Genomic DNA, 13,319 nt, shown 5'->3' on the forward strand with positions numbered 1-13,319 from the left:
CTTGGGGCACAAAGCACTGGGCCGATTACGCAGGAGAAGCCTGAGGCGTGGCACCAGAGCTGACCCAGCTCTCAGGGAGTGGGCGTGTGGGGGTCTTTGGAAGAAGGGGAGCGGAGCACTGAGGGCAGGAGCAGGGCCTGGCCCACAGGAGCGGTGGTTCAGCAGGCGCACAGGCACTGGGGCACTGGCCGGCTCCGATGGGACTAGTCTGGGCCTCAGTCTCCCCACCTTTGAAATGGGGAGCACGGTGTGGGGGGGGCTGTCACTGCTGGAGCCAAAACCCACGGTGCGGCGGGTCCCGTGGACCAGCGCAGCCCCCACCCGCAGCCTGCGTGGCGGGCGCGCGCACGAGCGAGCGCAGGGGGCGGCGCGGGCCCGCGCGGGGAGGGGCAGGCGGCGCGCGGGCGCGCGGGCGGCGGAGCCTGGCGGACAGAGCGAGTGGCCGCGGCGCCGCCAACTCGTGTGGAGACCCGCGCTCTGGCCGGATACCCGCTGCCCGCGCGCCGTCCTGCGCCGGCAGCCGAGCCGGTGAGTGGCCTAGGGCCGGGGCTCGGGGCCAAGGGTCGGCTGCGTGGGCCGCGGGGTGGGGGGGACGTGGGGTGGGCGCGGGGCTCGCCAGCTCTGCGCGGGCCGGCGTGGGCGCGTGCGCGTGTCCGGGAAGCCTGGGAGCGCGCGCGCGGCGGGAGCGCGCGTGGACGCGCGGGGCCGAGGGGGTCCGCGGCCCCGGAGGCCGAGTTGTCCCGCGGCGGCGGCGGCCGCGGCGGCGGCGGCGGCGGCGGCGGCGGCGGCCACCACTCGCCCAGGCGCACGCGCGTACCACACCGGAGAGGCCGGCGGGGTCGTTTGGCCTGGATTCGTGGGGGGAGGCGGACACGGCTCCCGGGTGTGGGTTTATGGAGAGTTTACGGTGGGCCGAAGGGTGTGTGCCGAGCGCTGGCCCAGTGTGGGTCTCAGGGATTTTGTGTGTGCCCACGTGTCTGAGTGTGCCCACGTGGGAGCTCTGAGGGCAGAGGGTGCAAGTGAGTGTGCAGTCTGCACACGAGGGCGTCCATTGTTGAGGCTGCCCCTCCTCCCGTGCCCACCAGGCCAGCGTGCGCCATGTGCGGGGCACCGACCTTGGTGCCAGGGAGCCATGGAGGGGGCTGCACGCCTGGTGAGGGTCGTGGCTGGGCCTGGCACGGGTGTGAATGGTTGGAGCTCAGATCTTGGCAGGACCCGCCGTGGCCATGCAGGCTGGTGGGGCCGTGCTGGGCATCTCCTCTGGGCACTGGAGGACTCCTGTTCCATTTTCCCAAATGCCTTCTGGGTTCGCTGGCTTTGTTGTTGGATCTCTACCCAGGCCAGACTTTGATGCTATCCACAGGCTTGGGGGTTCTGACCCAAGGGCCCCCAGACACTGTGTGAACAGGTAGGCGCCTCCCTCTGCCTGTCCTGCTGAGGAGACAATATTGACTTGATTTATTTGTCCACAACGGGGTTCCAGTGTGAGCCCCAAGTCAGTAACAGTAGAGCATGGCCAGCTTGCCCACCCCCTCTCCCGAGGGCTATCCTGGCTGTTTTGACTGACAGTTTGTGTGTGTTTCAGAAATGTTCACAATCTTTGCAGTTAGTAGCCTTGATGGCTTTCAGGCAAACTTTAAGGAACTCCAGAACTCCTTGGTTCTTGTGTACTTCCAAAATTCAGCTTGCCTTTCTGAGCGGGTGGGGGAGGCAGGGACTGTCCTCTCTGGAGTTTGCTGTATGCAGCCAGTCCCCAGCACCTTCAAAACCTGGATCACTAATGGCAGAACAATTTTTTTATTGGAAGGGGCAGGAAGGTCCCCACTTGAAGAGCTTACTGGTGAACTTTGGACATCAAAAACAAAAATGACCCACATTCTTTTTCTTTTCTCTTCTTTTCTTTCTTTCTTTTTTTGTCCCTAAAAATAAAGAGAAAAATTCCCTTCTGAATTTGCTGGAACTCTACCTCCTCTTCCCCTCCATCAGGCCCAGGCCCCCTCTTAGATCCCCCACCCCTAAATAAAATATGCCTGTGGAGAGCCTAGAGTGAGTCACTCCCTGGCAGAGAGCCCCACAGCAAACATTTGGGAAGGTTCTTGCCTAACTTCCCAGAAGAAAAGGCTCGGGATTTAAAATGGTCCCTGTGGTTCTTCAGCCTCTGCGTCCCGTCTGCTTCGGAAATGACTAAAAAAGTAATTTCTATTTCCACAGAAATCGTCTCACACTTAAGGAACAGCCAGGTTGGTGTGGATTTAGAGATGTTCAGGTTTCCAGAAATGGAGTTCCTGGCTTTACCAGTGGCATTTCTGGTGAGATTGAGCAAGGAAGGAAGAGAAAAGGGGGAGGAGAGTCCTTTATGGGGTCTCAGGATAACCCTCCCAGTGGTTGGCTATCACAAAACGTAGCCTCTAGTCTGCTGTAGGACACCATGGCACAGAGAGGTCAATCAAGCCTGCATCCTGGGGTCAGCAGAGAGGGGATAGCCACCAAACTCTGGGTCACTCACCTTCCTTGGCAGCCCTTCCTCTTTTTTTTTCCCCCAGGATATGACATCTGATTTTATAATGTGCACAGACTTGGTGCTGGAGACTTCAACACACATGGAAGTGGTTCTTACTGTGAAATAGGAGTTCTCTCCATTTTACAGATGAGAAACTGAGTCACTGAGATGTTGAAGTATCACTGTGACTAAGGTGCCCCTTTCTGGAGCATATACCATGTGCCACGAGGGGTGCCAAAAGCTTCAAACAGGTTATCTTACTGCTCCCTCTCACCAACACTCTGAGATGAAACAGGAGAATGGAGGGATTACATCATTAGCGATAGCCTTAGGATTTGAACCCAGGCTTGTCTGAGCAAAAAGCCTGTACTCCTCCCACTGACAGATTAACCAACTCAACGAAGAAGGGTCATAGCTGGCAGGTGGCAAAGTTAAGATTTGGACCCTTACCTGATTCAGGGTTGAAGTTCTTCCCTTTGAACTGCATCAGGTTCATTTTTCTGCTTTCCTCTTCAGGTAAGCTGCAAAGCCAAGTGATTGATGCAGGACAGGCAGGCTCCAGCCTTGTGGAAGAGGTCTTCTTAAAGGCCCCTGGCCTTCCCACACCTCTGGTACCACTAGCCCATGCCCAGGGCCAGAGCCACCAGAGAAAAAGGGCTGCAGTCCATGGTTGGTCTCTCCTCTTCAAAGGCCAAGCATTGATTTCATGAAAGCATTAAATGATTGTCAAAAGCAGAGTCATATTTCCATCCTCTTCTTGGAGTTGGACCAAGTCAGGGAGGTGGAGGATGGAGTGTGAGGACCCTGGGGAATCACCAGAGATTAGATACAGGTTGGCACCTCCAGCCTGGTATGGGGGTAAACCCACCAAACTCTGTCCCAGGAAGAACTCCATATGCCAGTGCTGGGGGTGCTGTGGATGCACATGGCCTTCTCTGTTCAGGGTATCTGGCAACGCGATCCTTGGCTTCTGGACACCTGTCATTTCAGTCCAAGGCCTGTCATTTCCCTTGCTGTCATGCCTTCTGTGCCCCTGTGCTGGCGAGGAGTGTTGTGTGTGGACCTGCATGGGCTGGGCCAGGCCCCAGTGGGTGTCCTCTGGTATTAAAGGGGGTAGCTCTCTCTCCCTCCCAAAGATGTTCTGCAAATTGATGAACATTTGCAAATTGCTCTAAGATGCATTCATTTAAGGTGTGAAATAATAGATCTTCTACGAAGGCTCAGCCATATTTCTGGCATTGATGTATTTCTCTCCCGTCTGGCTTGTGATTTGGGGAGGTAAAAATAGGCCTTGTGTGTGTGTTTTTTTTTTAATCTTGTCTTTTTCTTTCTTCCTTAATTTTCTTTTTTGCTGACATCATTTTTAGGAAACAAAGCGTATATGCTATGGAAGTTTCTTTAGGCTATATCACCTAGGAACTTGAAGCTGTGGAGAGCAGAGTCTTCTTGGGGCAAGGAGGCTGTCTGGGGTTATCTGGGGTTGTCTGAGCACCCCTGAGTGTCTCCTGAGAGTGGGCAGTGGATGGGCCAGACCAGAAACTGACCACTTAGGCTTTGGTAGCCTTAATGTTGGTCCATCTTTTCATGTGTGATGCCTGTGTAGTGGAAAAGTAACTTTGGGAAAATGTTAAACACACACACACACACACACACACACACACATACACACACCCCAAAAAACCAGACCAGCCACTTCTCCAATTCCTGTCTTGAATTGGGTGACGCACACACAGCGTCATCTTTTAGCCAAGCCTGAAGGAAACCAATGGCCTTTTCAGACCCGATGTCCACACAGAGGCGACATGGAGGCACGTCAGTTGGTGCTGTCATTTCCTGTGGAAGAGTGTGATCTCGAGTTTTGACACCTGTCTCTCTAGCAGGACTTGGTTATATGAAAACAGCCACATGCAGGGCTGTCCGCTTCACTCTGATTCTGGATTTTTCCACAGGTAACTTCGGGGGTGGTCTGATGGAAAAGATACCAGTCTTGTAGCCAGATTTCTTGGCTTTACTCGGTAGAATCACAGCAGTCCCTAAACTTGCTGGCCCCTACCATTGGACCTGGTCTTTGAAGCTGGACACATAAATGGGGGGGGTGCAGAATTGAAGGTCAAGCTAAAATTCATGTATACAGTGGTCTTGATCCACCCGCTGCTGTTCTTTCTTTCTCTGTTCTTTCTTTTTCTTAGACATCTGTGAAATGGTGACATGGAAAATAAAAAGGGGGCTTTGTGTAGGAATTCCACAGAGTGTGAAGGAATTCTGACAGGGGAAGGGGGTGGGAAGTTGCCTGCAGAGCTTGCAATTCTCCCAAATGTTTAACCCTCAGCCTTCAGAATCAGACGCTCAGAGCTTTGTTTCGTGGAACTCTATGTCCTGTTGTAGTAGGGGCTGCTGGAATTCATCCTGCAGGTGGCAGGCAGAGTTGGAATTGGTTCATGACCCTTTTGTCCAGTGCCTTGCCTGTGCCCTTTGTCTTCAAGCCCTTTGAAACTGAGGGTTTCTGGAAAGAAACCTTCAGTGGGAGGCTAGGTACTTTACCAGTGACCTCCAGCTCTGCTCAGTCCAGGCTGAAACAGAGAAATCAGTGGAACATTGTATTAAAATGGGGTCACTTTACGGGGGGTCGTGGGAATCAAAGGACTCTTGCTTTATCCCCCAGGTGCCCAGTTTACGGAAGAGTAACAAAAGCCCTCAGAGGACAAGGCACCGAGAACCACGTCAAGACCTTGAGCTTTGGCACTGGTGTGGTGATGCCTGAGTCCCACTCAGACCTCCCCATTGTGAGCAAGTCATTTCTTGATCTCAGCCTTAGTTTCCCCACCTGGGACACTATCATATCCTTGTAAGGTTTGAGGGAAGGAACCCAAAGAAATACATATGAAGTTCTCAGCACCTCGTGATTGGCAGATGCCTCCAGAATGTCTGGAAACTATTTCATCCCAGAGGACTCTGCTCAAGGCAACACTGGGGACACATTGCTCTGCTAGGAAAAGCCCTGGTACCAGGCATTGAGGACTAAACGAGGCAGGCAAGGGATCCCAGGACTTCCCCTCCAGGTGCCCCCAAAGCATCATTCTGTGACCCCCAAAAAGGAGAAGGGAAGGAAGCAATGAGGGTTTGAAAGGAGATAGGATTGAGGTGCCCTCTGGCGTCTCCAGGAAAGGTTTGGAAATGAGCATTTGCTGACCCCCACGAGCACCGTGAGGCTCTGGTTTTCGTGTAGCGCAGGATGTCTCAGAGGTCGGAGCATGTCGGCCACAGTGTGTTGTGAAGCAAGGCAGATGTTTTGTTAATTATTTACACAGTGTGGCCTGCTCTGCCCTGACAGGAACGGCTGCCATGGGCTCTCTTTCTCCACTGGTCTTCATGGAGGATCACACTGCAGGGTGTGAGGTCATGGATGTTCGCATCACCCCCCCCCCCCCAGCCCCCTTTGCGGCACCTTCAATCCTAGCCGGGCCTTAGGGAGAGGAGCCATCTTTGACTTCAGGAATGGAGGTGGCTTTCTGATGGGATTGTCCTGGCTCTTCCTGCCATGTCAATGAGCACCCAGCAGGGGTGTGGACATTCAGTCCTGGAGGTCCTCTGTGTCCACCTCACAGTCCAGCCTCTGCTGACCTCTCTGGAAAAGAAGCTGGGAATATCAGATCCCGCTCTTCTTGAGTCTCATGGGGGTGGGGGGTGATCTCCTCTCCAGACCCACTTGAGGATCTGAATCCTGGAAGGAAAGCGGCCTGGAATCAGCCAAGGCCCTCACTCAAGGCCTCCCCGGAGAGGCAGGGCGGGAGGGGCAGCCTCACCTGTTTACACAGGAGGATTGCTCAGGAGTCATTTTAAGAAAAGCCACTTACAGGAAATGTCCAGGCTGGAGAGACTGGGGAGGCAGACTGTGCTCACCAGGCTCTGGAAGGGGGAGGGGCGAGCACTCAGGCTAGAGGGACGTCCTTCATGGAGTGATAGATAAGTGATGGTGTACCCTAACCATGCGTGGGGGTTCAAAAACTTGGTGCAAGGAATATGGTTCAGTGGCCAAGCCCTTGCCAACTGAGTGCAAGACCCTGACTTCAATCCCCAGCACTGAAGGGGAAAAAAGGTTGAATTTAGATTTGCTCCCTGGAGGTGGCTGCTGTGTCAGCCCCATGGCTCTCCGGCCTCTCTGGTCATAGCAGATGGGGCAGAGGGAGAAGCAGCGTCCACTGTCATGAAGTGGCTCGGTGGACTCTTAGCTGAGATGCTCGCATTGGCCATGATACTGCCATTGGCGGAGCCAGGACAGTGTGTGAGAACAGGAGCTCCCTCCTGTGCACGGCCTTTGATCTCTCCGTGGATCCCTTGTGACAGGTCCCTGCTGTGTCATAGTCTTAGGGGACGGAGGCAGGGAGCGGGGAGGGGGGCTGTTCATTTTATTCACCCAACTATTCTATGGCATGGGAATCAATACAGCCCAGATTTGCAAATGAGGACACAGATACCTAGCCCTTTTGTCTGTTACCACGAATGCAATGTAGAGACCCCCGGGCCTCTCTGCAGCACTAAGTGGGTCTTGGGGAGGAGGACGAAGGCACCTGGAGGGAACAGCATGGGCCAAGGTCCGGTGCTGCTGTGCTGTCAGCCTCCAGACCAGAGCACAGGCTTCACAGGCTGACATGTGTCCTACGGCCACAACCATATCCTCAGCACTCAGCATGGCACCTGGCACATAGTAGGAGCTCAGTTAATTGTCTGGAACTTTCTGAGACCTAACACATTGACATGATGCTCAAAATCTTCAGATTTTATAGCATCTCAGCTAATAAAGCATATGTAAATATTCCCAATCCCAGGGACTCCAAGACCTGAGCATGCCTTGTCTCAGATAAGGGAGATACTGCACATGTACATGCATTGTGTGGGTGAAACCTAAATGTGGAAGGCTGGCAACTCCAGAGCTATCCTTCTTTGGAGACATGACTCTTGATGTCTGTGTAGGAGGGTTTGGGGAGTTGGAGCAGGTGGGTACTATCCTAAAGCTGTATTTTTTTTCATAATGGGAACTGAATTCGGGGCCTTGTATACCTTAAGCCTATCCCCTCTCCCCCAGGGCCCAGCCCCAATGTTGCATTTTCTGTGTAGCACACAGTGTGGCTTAGAGAGTGGATCCTTTGTGAGGTTGCTTGGGGGAGGGGAAGAGAATGACTCAGCCCTGCAGAGCCCCACATAGCACAGACACTGCCACTCAGCACTTGAACAGCCCCCCCTCGCCCCTGCCTCCTAATTCTACCCCAGCCTAGAAAGCAGGAATTGGTGTTGTAAGAGGAAGCAGGTTCCTTGCTGGTATGGACCAGGGAGGAGTGAGAGGCTCAGGGGTGGAAGTCCAGAGGGCAAGATCTTTGGGAAAGAAGGAGCCATGGTGAGAAGCAGTGGGTAGAGATGGGAAAGCCCCCCTCCCACCCCCAGGGCTTTAGTGGGTCAGTGAGTCCAGCCTAGACTTAGTTACCCAGGACCTCAAGTGTGCACTGGGTAGGCCTTGCTCAGAGGCCATTTCCTTTGTTCAGCCCCTCTAGGAGCTTGAGTGGCCTTTTGTGTGTGTGTGTCCAATGCCAGCCTCCTCAGCTGGCCCGAGAGGAAATGAGGACTGGATTTTTGTCTGTGCAGAGGCTGGGGACAGGAGTGGGAGCAGCTGCTTTTGGAGCCTGTCTGGTGGGGACAGAATGTCATTTGTGGTTTCTCTGAGTGGTCATGGGCAGCGGGTCCTTTGCCACCCATGGGCTGGGCACTGGGATCGCCAGCATAAACAAGTCTTGGGTCCAAGTTCATAGAGGTATTCTGCAAAGGGCTGCTGAGCTCGTTGTGGGCCTAGGCCCATGCTGGCCCCCAAAGGGGCTGGGTGGGGGGTGGGGACATGGGATCAAAGGATGTCCCTGCCCTCTGGTCCTGGGAAATGCGTGAAGAAAATACTTGTCATCCAAGCTAACAACTATTCTTTGCACAACCCAGCCTGGATCATCTGTGGGTTCAGCCCAAGGAGAGTGCTTCCCCGGTGCCCCAGCAGGCAGTGGGCAGGGAAGGTGCTTCAGGACACTCCATTTGGGAACAGGAAAGGTGTTTCAGAAGATGCAGTTTGGCTGTTGGGATGTGAGAGGTTTGGATGCTCAGATTGTTGATGAGACTACATCTGTGAAATTCCACCCGCTGCAAATTCCAGGACATATGGTCACTGGGATGTGCTAATGTTAGCCATGGAGATATTTAATTACACAGAAAAGCCCTTTTCCCACTCTCTACAGGTTACTGGAGAGCCTGCATTTCTCAGGAGAAGGGTCACTATAGTGTAATGCAGACCAGCTGATAGCAAGTTGTTATCCCACATTAATTGATCAACTAATTAAGATTTTTTTAGTCTGGTCACAATTTTGTCTAACAATTCCTTTGATGACCATTTTATCTAGCAATGCCTACCAGGCCTCAGTCATGCCCAGCCTGGAGCTGGGCCTAGAGGATGGACTCACATAGGATTCACTTGTTATCGAATCCCTGCTCTGTGCCAGCTACGCGGTGATACACTGGGCTAAGAGGAAATCCAGTATTTCCCGCTGGATATTTGCTGCACACCTACTATGTGTAGGCCTGTGGAGGCAGACTGAAATGACATGGCCTGCGGTAGCTTGATGAGCTCTTTTCTTCCTAGTCCTCTCCTGGCTATGATAAATCCAGTCAGCTGCTGTTCACAGGCCACGTGATAGCATCCCTGGAATGATCCAGAAACAATCCAGATGCCCCAGGAACCGATGTGAGAACAAGGCAACCCCCTTCACACATCGCGTCTCAGTTCAGCGTCTTGCCACCACCCAGCATTTTGAGACAGAATGTGAGATCTCGTGGTTGGCTAAATACATAAATATTTTATGTCTCGATATTCTGAAAGCGAAGCCCAAATGCACAGAACTGCAGCACATCAGTGCTATAGATCATATGTTATAATAATCTGATGACATGTTGTTTAAATATTTATGGGCTGATGCACTGTAACAATGCAGGGAGAGGGGCGACTGGGAGCAGAGATGCTCAGCGCTGGGAAGGAAGGAAGGAAAGAGCCGTTCCTCCCCATCCTGAGATGTGGCAGGTGATGCTGGGGATTTTCATGTGATGTTTCGGGGTTCAGGGCCATAGCTGACAATTATTGAGTACTTTCTGTAAGCTCTACCTTTCACAGACATCATTTCATTAAGGCCTCCCAAGAGGATGGGACTTTTACCAATGCCACGTTAAATGTGGAAAGCTGGGGTCCAGAGCCAACCCATAATCTGCCTGCTGCTCTGGATGGATCAAGGATCAGGCCTCAGCTAAACTGACTCCAGGTCCTAAACTCTGTGTGTGTGTGTGTGTGTGTGTGTGTGTGTGTGTGTGTGTGTGTGCACGCACACTCTTCCCCCTACTACTTAATGTGTAGAATGGACAGAGCAAGCTCTACTTCCATCCTAGTTTACTCTATTGTCCTCAGAGAGGTCATATCAGATATGAAACGGATAACACAACAAATACGATACTTGACCTTAGCCGAACATATTGACAAGGGATTGTTGTTGTTGTTGTGAATTAGCTTTAGGGCTTCAACTCAGTGCCTCATGCTTGCTAGGCAAGTGTTCTATTGCTGAGCTCTGCCTCCATTCCCTTTGCATCAATATTATGGCCTGAACTCAGGGCTTCATGCCTGCCTGGCCTGCTTGCTCATGGTAGGGGCTGACATCCTGTCAGTTAAGCCACATCTCCAGCTCTTTCTATTTAACTGGATATGGAGTCTAATGGATTTTGTTTTTGGCTGAGGCTAACATTGAAACTCAGTTCTCCAGGACTCTGTCTCCTGAACTGTTAGGATTATAGCCATGAGCCATTAGTACTTGGATGTCCTGGTTATTTTTGAGATAGGGTCATACTTCATATCTAGGAATGTGTCTGGACCATGATCTGTTTACTTTTGGTTTCCTGTTGTACCACTATATCCAGCTACCTTCACTGAGATGGAGTCTTATGAACCTCTCTGACTAAGTTGGCCTGGAACCATAATCTCCCCAACCTCAGCCTTCTGTATAACTAGGATGACAGGCATGTGCCACCACTCCTGTGGTTGAATGGTGGAGGCGGGGGAGGTCTCTGAAATGTTCTAGTCTGGGTAACCTGAGACTACAGTGCTCCTGATCGGAGTTTTCCAAGTAGCTAGAATTTCAGGCATGACCCACCGGTGCCAGCCTCCTTAGCCCTTAATTGCTGTACCATTTTTCTCTATGGGTGACAGGTCACCTCTGGGCTGCCTTTATTCCCTACTTACTGGATGGTGGACATCACAAGAAGGGACAGCGAGGTCTGTAAAGTGTTGGGTAGGAGTGGAAGCCACAAGGAGTGACCATATGGCTGGAGGTGGTCGTTCAGGATGGCCTGTGTGAAGGAGGGCCAGGAGGGAAGTGGAGGAGCCACTGCGGCCTGCTGTCCAGATGTCCCCCATAGAGTTGTTCTGCAGTCACTGAGGGAACTCACTGTGGCTTCTGCCGCGGTGAGGGGCCTGTGCCCTCCCCATCGTCACTGTGTCTTAGCTCTCCCTGCAGCAGTCTGAGGAGTGGGGTAGGAGTTGGTGATGAGATCAGGAGTTCCCACTTGACCAGGACGACAGTTGTTCAACTCCCAGGGTTGACTCCAGTGCCCCTGATTTTGGGGTTCAGTTGTTCCCTGAGTCTGGTGAGCTCCCCTTTTGTCCTGCCTCTGTACCACCAGGCATCCTGGGCACGCCAACAGGGCTCGAAGATATGGGTGCATAGAACAGCAATGAACAGCCAACCACAGAAGTTCAGTGAACAAACTCCCACCTCCCCCCAGGTGGGCCGAGCCCCATCCTGTCACTCACTGTGGGGGTGCACCTGACCCCAGCCCTCCCACACTGGCACCTGAGTGGCAGGTCGCAGAGGTTGTTGGGAACACCTGAACTGAGGTCCCAGACTCCACAGCCTGCCAAGTTACCATCAGACTTTACTCAGAAATCCGTTCAAAGGTGACATAAGCCAGCCCTGGGCACGGCACCCCGGGCTCCAGCCAGTGTGACTGTACTGATCTCTGGGAACCCGAGGCCAGCCCTAAAGGGTGAGGCCAATCCTAACCAGGTGTGCATATCTGGCCAAGTGGGGTTTGTGATCAGTTCTTTACGTAGGTTGGAACAGATCTTGCCGGGAGGGAGGAAAGTTCTGTTCTACAGCAGGCCACTGAACCAGGGGTGACCCCGTGATTTAGGCTGGACAGTTCTCGTCCTACCCTGGGCCTCTTGTGTCATAGACACACCATGGACTCAGCCTGGCTCATTGTGACTGGGTACTATTGCATTGAAAACCCCCAAGACTTCCTGTCCTAAGCTTGAGAAGGGTCGGACATCAAATGAGCAGGGAACGGCTCGTCTGCTTGCTTGGGAAGAGCCCCGAGCAGGTGCTGCGCTGCTCTGGAGGTCAGAGAGGGCAGGGAGCTCAGATTCCACCAGCTGCCCACACCTGAGCTGAGGACAGGACAGGCAGCCATCCAGACTAGACGTGTGGCCATGAAAGTTTGCTGAGTTAGGAGCAGGAAATAAAGCTTATACTTCCTGTGTTCCAGGAGCCCAGCTTTGTCATAATCCTCGCCACTTTGACTGGCTCTAACTTTCAGATGAGGATAAAAAGACTCAGAGAAGAAAGTCCTGGGCCCAAGCCATAAGTGGATTTAAACCCAGGTCCATGGACTGAAAGGCCAGTGGTCTCTGCATGCCCAAAGGCATGATGGCAGGATGTTTTATGTGCACATGTAGGTGTGCGTGTTGGGAGTAGATATCGTGGACAAGTCACACAGCTGCCTCTTGCTAGCTGTGTCCCTTGAGCTTCCCAGGGGACAGTTTTGTTCGCGTGTCCGGACAAGGTTTTAGATATGTGCCAGTGAGCGTGGCTCCCGGTTCCACACCAGGTGTGGAGCAGGCACGTAGCGGCGGTGACGCTGTACTGACCAGTGCTGCCGGGAGGCCGAAGACTCGGACTTGGTGGCCCTAGGGAAGCCCAGGAGCCCTTTCTGCACGGGACGTGTGGAGAGTCACTCAGCCCGCTTGCGCTCACCTCCTCCCTCCTGATGAGTCACCAGTTATCTGATGAGCCATGCACTGTTTGAAGACATAGGGACAAAGTCTCTGTCCTCAGGAGCTGGCATTCTGGCTCATAAACAAGGGGTGAGTGTGGCCATTGCACAAAGCACTGGGCAAGCATCAGAGGGGAGGCTGTGGGGACGTGGATATGGGTCAGCCAGTGTCCCTTGCTGCCTGTGGGCTGGGGTTCAACCTCTTTCTCCCCAAAAGACTATGGCTGAGGGTTTAATATTCTGCTTTCTACATGAGGCCCAGAGTTGTTAAGGGCTCTTGATAGCTTTGCTTTCTCAAGGTGTCTTCAAGAAAGTGATTTCTCTACTTGTCACACTCAGCCAAAGACTTAAGTTGCTTAGCTAATGGCCACTGTTCCTGTAGCCATCCTGGGCAGAGCTTACCTGGACACAGCGATGCTGAGACCCTTTTGTGGGATGGTGAGGCAAGTCTATTCTGTTTTGCAGATGACTTAAAAGGTTAAGTTGGTTGTCCAGTCAGTGGCACATAGTAGAACCACTGCTAATTCAGGATTTGAACCCAAGCCTTTGGTTCCAGAGCACACTGTCTGCAGCCCAGAGACGTGTTACCACTTGCCAGAGGCAGCCCAGGGGGTTCGACTCTGGGTCCTCAGGTCCTGTAGACTGTGAAGCCGCCATACCAATCTCAGGTCCACTTCACTTTCTGTTTGGACAAACGGAG

The 13,319-nt window shown here is 53.0% G+C and overlaps 1 protein-coding gene across 2 annotated transcripts in view; it reads left to right on the forward strand.

Moving 5' to 3' along the window:
- Positions 1-439: 439 nt before the first annotated feature.
- The window catches only part of Nek6 (NIMA related kinase 6), a 66,453-nt gene continuing 53,573 nt past the window's right edge, over positions 440-13,319 (forward strand). The window contains exon 1 of one of the 2 annotated variants that reach the window (XM_090330609.1): positions 440-528. The gene's annotated coding sequence lies outside the window, so the exon portion shown is untranslated. Of the gene's footprint in view, positions 529-4,404; positions 4,450-13,319 lie in introns of those variants that run through there. The other variant, XM_090330608.1, reaches the window with a different exon arrangement.

The sequence above is a fragment of the Megascapheus bottae genome, chromosome 3 (assembly GCF_031878675.1).
Source record: "Megascapheus bottae isolate mThoBot1 chromosome 3, mThoBot2.hap1, whole genome shotgun sequence".
NCBI classification, from domain to species: Eukaryota; Metazoa; Chordata; class Mammalia; order Rodentia; family Geomyidae; genus Megascapheus; species Megascapheus bottae.